General features: G+C 34.8%; 1 pseudogene; it reads right to left on the bottom strand.

Moving 5' to 3' along the window:
• Window positions 1-1,338: 1,338 nt before the first annotated feature.
• Window positions 1,339-2,674, bottom strand: LOC131998879 (elongation factor 1-alpha 1-like; annotated as a pseudogene).
• Between the last annotated feature and the right edge of the window lie 4,535 nt (window positions 2,675-7,209).

Genomic DNA, 7,209 nt, shown 5'->3' with positions numbered 1-7,209 from the left:
TATCACTTCTAATTATTTCTATGAATACTAATTCTCAGCTGACAGCATTTATAAAACAATTAATACAAATAAATTAATGCAAAAACATGACACTTGGAATATCTGCATGGCTCAGTTAAGCAGTTGCCTTTGGCTCAGGTCATGATCCCAGGGTCCTGGGATCAACTCCACATAGGCTCCTGGCTCAACAGAGAGCCTGCTTCTCCTCCTGCATGTGCACTCTCTCTCTGACAGATAAATATCTTTAAAAATATGACACTTTTTAGCATTGTTATTTTAATCAATTGATGCAAAGTCTGATGATAGAATAAAAAAGATCATTTATCTCATTAAGAAATATATTTCCATTTAATTTTTTATGTTTATTAAATGCTAACAGATTTTCATTTATTTGTTTTTGATCAAATATGTACTAATAACAATTATAATAATGTCCAGAAATATTTTTATTTCACACTTCAGTGTTATGGTCACAGGAAATATTTTAATTCATATTTTGTATGAAAATTATAATAGAGTGATTATAAAATTATAATAGAGTGATGAAGGAAATATTTTATATCTAAAAATATAGGAAAAAAACATTTTCTGTTAAGACTTAGAGTGGAACTACATACTCATTCAAGAATAGGAAAAATATCAAATATATGAATATTAATGAATTAATGTTTATTTGTTTTTAAGTGAATGATGCTGCATTTTTAGAATCCATTAGGTATATTTCGAAGTCTTATATAGTACTTTAATTTATATAGTTTTAAATATTTATTTATTTATTTAAAGATTTTATTTATTTGATAGAGAGAGGCACAGAAAGAGAGAGAGGGGACAGAAGCAGAGGGAATGGGAGAGGGAGAAGCAGGCTTCCCGCTGAGCAGGGAGCCCTTTGCAGGGTTGATCCCAGGATCCTGGGATCATGACCTGAGTGGAAGGCAGATGCTTAATAACTGAGCCACCCAGGCGTTCCTAGTTTTTGATACTTAAAATATGTTCAAAACTAGTTCTTTTCAGCTATTTAATTTTTATTGTGATAATTTTTAAATTTATTTTGCTCATTAAACTTGTAATAGATCTCAAAATTCTATGACAGACTTTTGGTCAAGTTGTTTCCATTAAATAGTACTGATTTTAAAAATTAATAACTTAAAACTGCCACACATACACAAAAACAAATGGTCCACAATATATTCTCCTTTCCTTCTGAAGGTTTTATGAAGCACTATTACCATTAACCAGTTCTTTCACTATTAATATTAAATGGCCAATTGACACAAATGATTCAGAGACTGTTCTTCCACCACTTATTAAGAATGGGGTGGCAGGCACTGGGGATAATACTCATTTAGCCTTCTGAGCTTTCTGGGCAGACTTAGTGGCCTTGCCAGCTCCAGCTGCCTTTTTGTCCACTATTTTGATGACACCCATAGCAACCGTCTGTCTCATGTCATGAACAGCCCTAAGGAGGATAGCCAGAGAAGCTTTCAACACACATAGGCTTGCCAAGAACCATATCAACAATGGCAGCATCACCAGATTTCAAGAATTCGGGACCATCTTCTAGGTTTTTTTCAGAACGATGAAATATCTTCTCCTTCAGCTCAGCAAAGTTGTAAGCAATGTGAGCTATATGACAGTCCATCACAGGTGCATATCTAGCACTGATTTGTTCTGGATGGTTCAGGATAATTACATGAGCTGCAAAGCCAGCTGCTTTCATTGGTGGGTCATGTTTGCTGACATCAGCCACATTGCCACAATAAACATCTTTGGCAGATACATTCTTGACATTGAAGTTCACATTGTCCTCAGTAATACCCTCACTGAAAGCTTCATGGTGCATTTCAACAGACTTTACTTTGGTAGTAACATTGACTGGAGCAAATGTGACCACCATGCCAGGTTTAAGAAAACCAGTCTCTACTCGGCCCAGAGGGATAACACCAATGCCACCAATTTTGCAGATGTCCTGGAGAGGCAGACAAGGTCTTGTCAGTTGTATGAGCTTGTGGTAGAATGCAATCCAGAGCTTTGGGCAGTGTGGTTGCACTGGCATTCCCATCTTTACAAGTGACTTTCCATCCCTTGAATCAAGGCATGTTAGGATGTGGCTCCAGCATGCATGATGTCACTTTTCCAACCAGAAATGAGCACAAATGTTACGTGTCATGGTTGTAGACAGTTTTCTTAATGTAGGTGTTACCTTGCTTAACAATATCCTGGTATCTCATATGGCTTTAGGGTGGCCCAGTGAAATCCATTTTGTTAATACCAATAATTAGTTGTTCCATACCCAGTGTGTAAGCCAGAAGAGCAAGCTCATGGGTCTGTCCATTCTTGGACAGACCTGCTTCAAATTCACCAACACCAGCAGACACAATCAGGACAGCATAGTCAGCCTGAGATGTGCCCACAATCATGTTTTTGATATAGTCTCTGTGTAGTGTGGCATCAGCGAGTAATACAGGCTGATCTCAAATTTCCACAGGGAGATATCAGTGATAATACCACATTCCGTTCAACTTTCAGTCTATTCAAGACCCAGGCAAACTTGAAGGAGCCCTTTCACATCTCCACAGCCTCCTTCTCAAATTTTTCAGTAGTTCTTTTGTTGGTAGATCAGATGGCTGGTAGTATTAGACATCCCTGAGTCTATGTATCCAATGATGACATTGTTGATATGATTTACTTTCCCATTTTGTTTTGGTTTAGCAGTGGTTTTCCTGATACCTGTGTTTTGGAGGCAAACACATTGTGAAAACTAATGACAATTTTTGATTTGTAAAAGCAAGTGTTAGAAAGCCAATGATATATTTAACCCTTCAATATTAGACTATTTGCATAATTTTATGTTGCTTTTTTTGTTATTTTTTAATTGAGATGATATTTACATAGCATACAAATCCAGGGGTCATGTTTTCAATAAAATGGAGTTCATTAACAAGAGGGTTAACATTAACACAAATTGACCTGTGTTTTAAATTAATAGACTTTATTTTTAGAAAAATTTGAGATGTAAAGAAAATTCAGTAGAGAGTACAGTGTTCTTATTTACTATTCTCTTGGTTTTCCCTATGATTAACATCTTCCATTAATGTGGTAAATTTGTTATAAATGATGAACTATTATAATATTATATATAATTATTAATAAGAGTCTATAGCTTACATTAGGATTTACTCTTAGCATTGGTTTTGAAATCTTCTAGCAAGGTTTTGAAAAATGTGTAAGTATATGTACCTATAGAGGAAGAGAGGAAAAAATAAAACAAGATAAAATCAGAGAGGCAAACAAACCATAAGACACCCTTAATCATAGGAAACCAACTAAGAGGAAGCAGGAGGGGAGAAGGGTGGGGGATGCAGTAACTGGGTGATGAACATTAAGGAGGACAAGTGATATAATGAGCACTGGGTATTATATAAGACTGGTGAATCACTGACCTCTACCTCTGAAACCAATAATATGTTATATGCTAATGATTGAATTTAAATTAAAAAATAAATTTAGTTTGAAAAGAATATGAAAAGGATATATATCTATTATTATAGCATCAGATGGAACAGTTTCACTGCCCTAAGAATCCTCTCTGTTTTATCTACTCACCCCTCTTCCTCAACACTCAAATCCAGGCAATCACTGATCATTTTACTTTCTCCATAGATTTGCCTTTTCTAGAATGTCATATATTTGGAATAATACAGTATGTAGCCTTTTCAGATTGGCTTCCTTCACTCACCAATATGCATTCAGGTTTCCTCGTATCTTTTTGCAGCTTGATAGCTCATTTATTTTATTGATGAATAATATCCTTGTGTTATCATTTGTTTATCCATTCACATATAAAAGGAAATTTTGGTACTTTGGGACTGATGCTTATGAGCTTACGCAGTTATGAATAAAGATGATATAACATTTCTGTGCAGGTTTTTATGTAAAATTAAGTTTTCATTTCATTTGGGTAAATACTAAACAAAATTGCTGGTTAATTACCCATTTGATATGAGCAACTCAATGACATTGACATTGAGTACATTCTCAGTGTTGTATAGCCATCACATCTATCTAATTTAAGTATTTTCACCACCACCCCCCCCAAAAAAAACCCTGTACTCAGAAGTCACTCCCCAGTCTCTCCTTCCATGAGCTCCTGGAGACCATCAATCTACATTCTGTCCCTTTGAATTTACCTCTTCTGTGTATTTCATATACAGAATTCTATAATATGTGGCTTTTATGTCTGGCTCTTTCACTTTGCAGGATGTTTTCAAGGTTCATCCATATAACATTGTGACTTTCCTTTACATGGTTGAAGAGTATTCCATTTTAAGTGTATAGTGCAGTTTGTTACCCATTCACCCATTTTTGGACATTAGGTATTTTCTACCTCTTGAGTATTGTGAGTAGTGCTGCTGTTACAAATATGAATGTACATGACTGTGTTTGAGTATCTATCTCCTTTTGGGTACACAAACAGGAAGGTAGTTGAGGGGTCCTGTAATAATTCTGTATTTAAGTTTTTGAGGAAACACTAGACTGCTTTCCACAGAGATGCACCATTTACATTCCCATTAGCACTACACCAGGATTTCAATTTGTCCACATTCTTTCCAACGCTGTGATTTTCCATTTTTGAAATATTGTTATAGCAATCCTAGTAGGTATCAAATGGTGTCTCGGGATTTCGACTTGCATTTCCCTAAGGACTAATGACATCGTGTATCTTTCATACATGACGTGTATCTTTCATGTGTGTTTTGGGCATTCGTGTTTCATCTTTAGAGAGATATCTATTCAAGTCCTTTGCCCTTTTAAGTAGGTTGTTTGTCTTTCATTATTGAGTTTTAGGAGTTCTTTTTGTGTTTTGAATATTAAGCCTGTGCTGGTTAATTTTATGTCAACTTGACTGGGCTAGTGGATTCTCAGATGGCTGGCAAAATACTATTTCTGGGTGTGGATTGCATTTGATTCAATAGACTGAGTAAAGAGAATCAGTCTCACCAAAATAGGTCAGCGTCATTGAAACTGTCAGGGCTTGTGTGAAACAAAGAGACAACAAAGGATCAATTTTCTCACTTTTCTTGAACTGGGGTGCCCGTCTTTTATCTCAGACATCAAAGCTCTTGGTTTTCAGGCTTTGGGACTCTGGCTTTGGGACTCTGGGATTTACGCCATCATCATCCTTGCTTTTCAGCCCTTCACTGACTGAATTATACTGTGGGCTTCCCTAGCTCTCCAGATTGCAGATGACAGACTGGGATTTCTCCATTTCCATAACAGTGTGAGGCAATTCCAATGTTAAATGCTCGTTTATATTATCTATTTATATCTATCTATCTATCTATCTATCATCATCTCTCTATATCCATCTATCATCTGTCTATCATCTGTCTTCTATGTATTTTCTCTCTCCTATTGGTTCTGTTTTTCTAGAGACCTATGGCTAATACAAAACCCTTATCAGATATGTGATGTGCAATATTCTTTCCCATTCTGTAGATTATCTTTTCTTTTTCTTGATAATGCCCTTTGATGCATAAAAGTTTTTAATTTTAATGAAGTCTAGTATACTATTCTTTTTTTTTTCTTTTGTTGATTGTGCTTTTGGTTTTATATCTTAAAATCCATTGTCAAATACAAGGTCACAAATATTCCTACCTATGTTTTCTTCTAAGAGTTTTATGTGTTTAACTGTTATTTTTAAATGGTTAATCCATTTTGAGTTTTCTGTTTGTTTGTTTGTTTGTTTGGTAAGAGTAAAATAGGGTTCCAGCTGTATTTTTTTGTATGTGGATATCAGTTGTCCTACCACCATTTGTTGAAGGAACTATTTTTTCCCCCATCAAGTAGTCATAGCATCCTTGTTGAAATCCATTAGCTCTAAATGTATGTGCTAATTTTATCAGTTCTATTTCTTTGGTCTGTATGTCTATTCTTATGCCAGCACCATATAGTTTTTATTACTGTACCTTTGTTTGCTGCTGTTGTAAGATTTTATTTATTTATTTGTGAGAGAAAGAGGAAAGACAGCACATGCTATGGGGAAGGGCAGAGAGGGAGAAGCAGGCTCCCTGCTGACAGGAAGCCCAATGCAGGGCTTGATATTTGGGATCATGACCTGAGCTGAAGGCAGATACTTAGCCAACTGAGCCAGCCACCCAGGTACCTTATTACTGTACCTTTGTAGTAAGTTTTGAAATTTAAAACTGTGAATCACCTAACTTTCTTCTCTTTCAATATTGTTTTGGTTATTCAGGGCCCCTTTAAATTTTATATGAATTGAAGAACTGGCTTTTCCACTTTTGCAAAAAAAACCCCAAAAAACAAAAAACATTAGAATGTTGATATAAATGGTACCTATCAATAGAATTCTTTGGGTAGTATTGCCATTGTAAATACAATAAGTCTTTCAATTCATGACTGTATGATTTATCTTTTCATTTATTTAGGTCTTCTTTAATTTCTGTCACCAAGATGTGGCAGTTTTTTAGTCTCTCACTCATTTTTATATCTTCATTTTCAAATCCTTGAACTTCTTTGTATTTCCCATTGTCTTCTGTAGTTTTACTCCAATAATCCAGTTTTCATGCCTATTATTCAGCTGAGTCACAAATCCCCCCCCCAGCTTTCCTTCTTGTTTAAGAAATTATGTTTTATTTAGTATCACATAATTTTAAGCGCAAAAACACTTGAAATAAAGCAAATGTTTAATAACTATTTCTGAAAAGATAAATGAATAGGTGATTTCATGAGTTTCCAAATCATAATACAATGTTTTTAAGAGTTAAATTTCTTTTTAGCCTTTCTTGATAAAATTACTTAAGTACTTCTAATTATAGCTGGGGATATGTTTTGTGATAGTTTTGTCTCATTTAGAAAGGTATTTCTTCATGTTTCTACATAATATTCATTATAATGTTTTTGAAGTGCAGCATCATATCGTGATTTTTTAAAGACTCATTTATTCATTCAGGATTACAGAAGTTTAGGGCCTTGGGATTATGCAGAGCACGACAGAGACATATTTAACCACAATAATCTAATATATCACTACATTTCACTTATAATTTTAAGACAATATCCTAGCTCAAGATTTTCTTGAAGAAAATTTCAGTGAAGATTTTATAAAATACAGTCTCTTCAAAGGAAACATTCTCTCCCAGGAAACATTCACTGTGTTAAAGCCGGTAATGATAATTACCAGAAAGATAT

This window comes from Mustela nigripes, chromosome 13 (assembly GCF_022355385.1).
Source record: "Mustela nigripes isolate SB6536 chromosome 13, MUSNIG.SB6536, whole genome shotgun sequence".
NCBI classification, from domain to species: Eukaryota; Metazoa; Chordata; class Mammalia; order Carnivora; family Mustelidae; genus Mustela; species Mustela nigripes.
The sequence above is the reverse complement of the archived record's forward strand: the minus strand, read 5'-3'. Positions and strand labels throughout refer to the sequence as shown.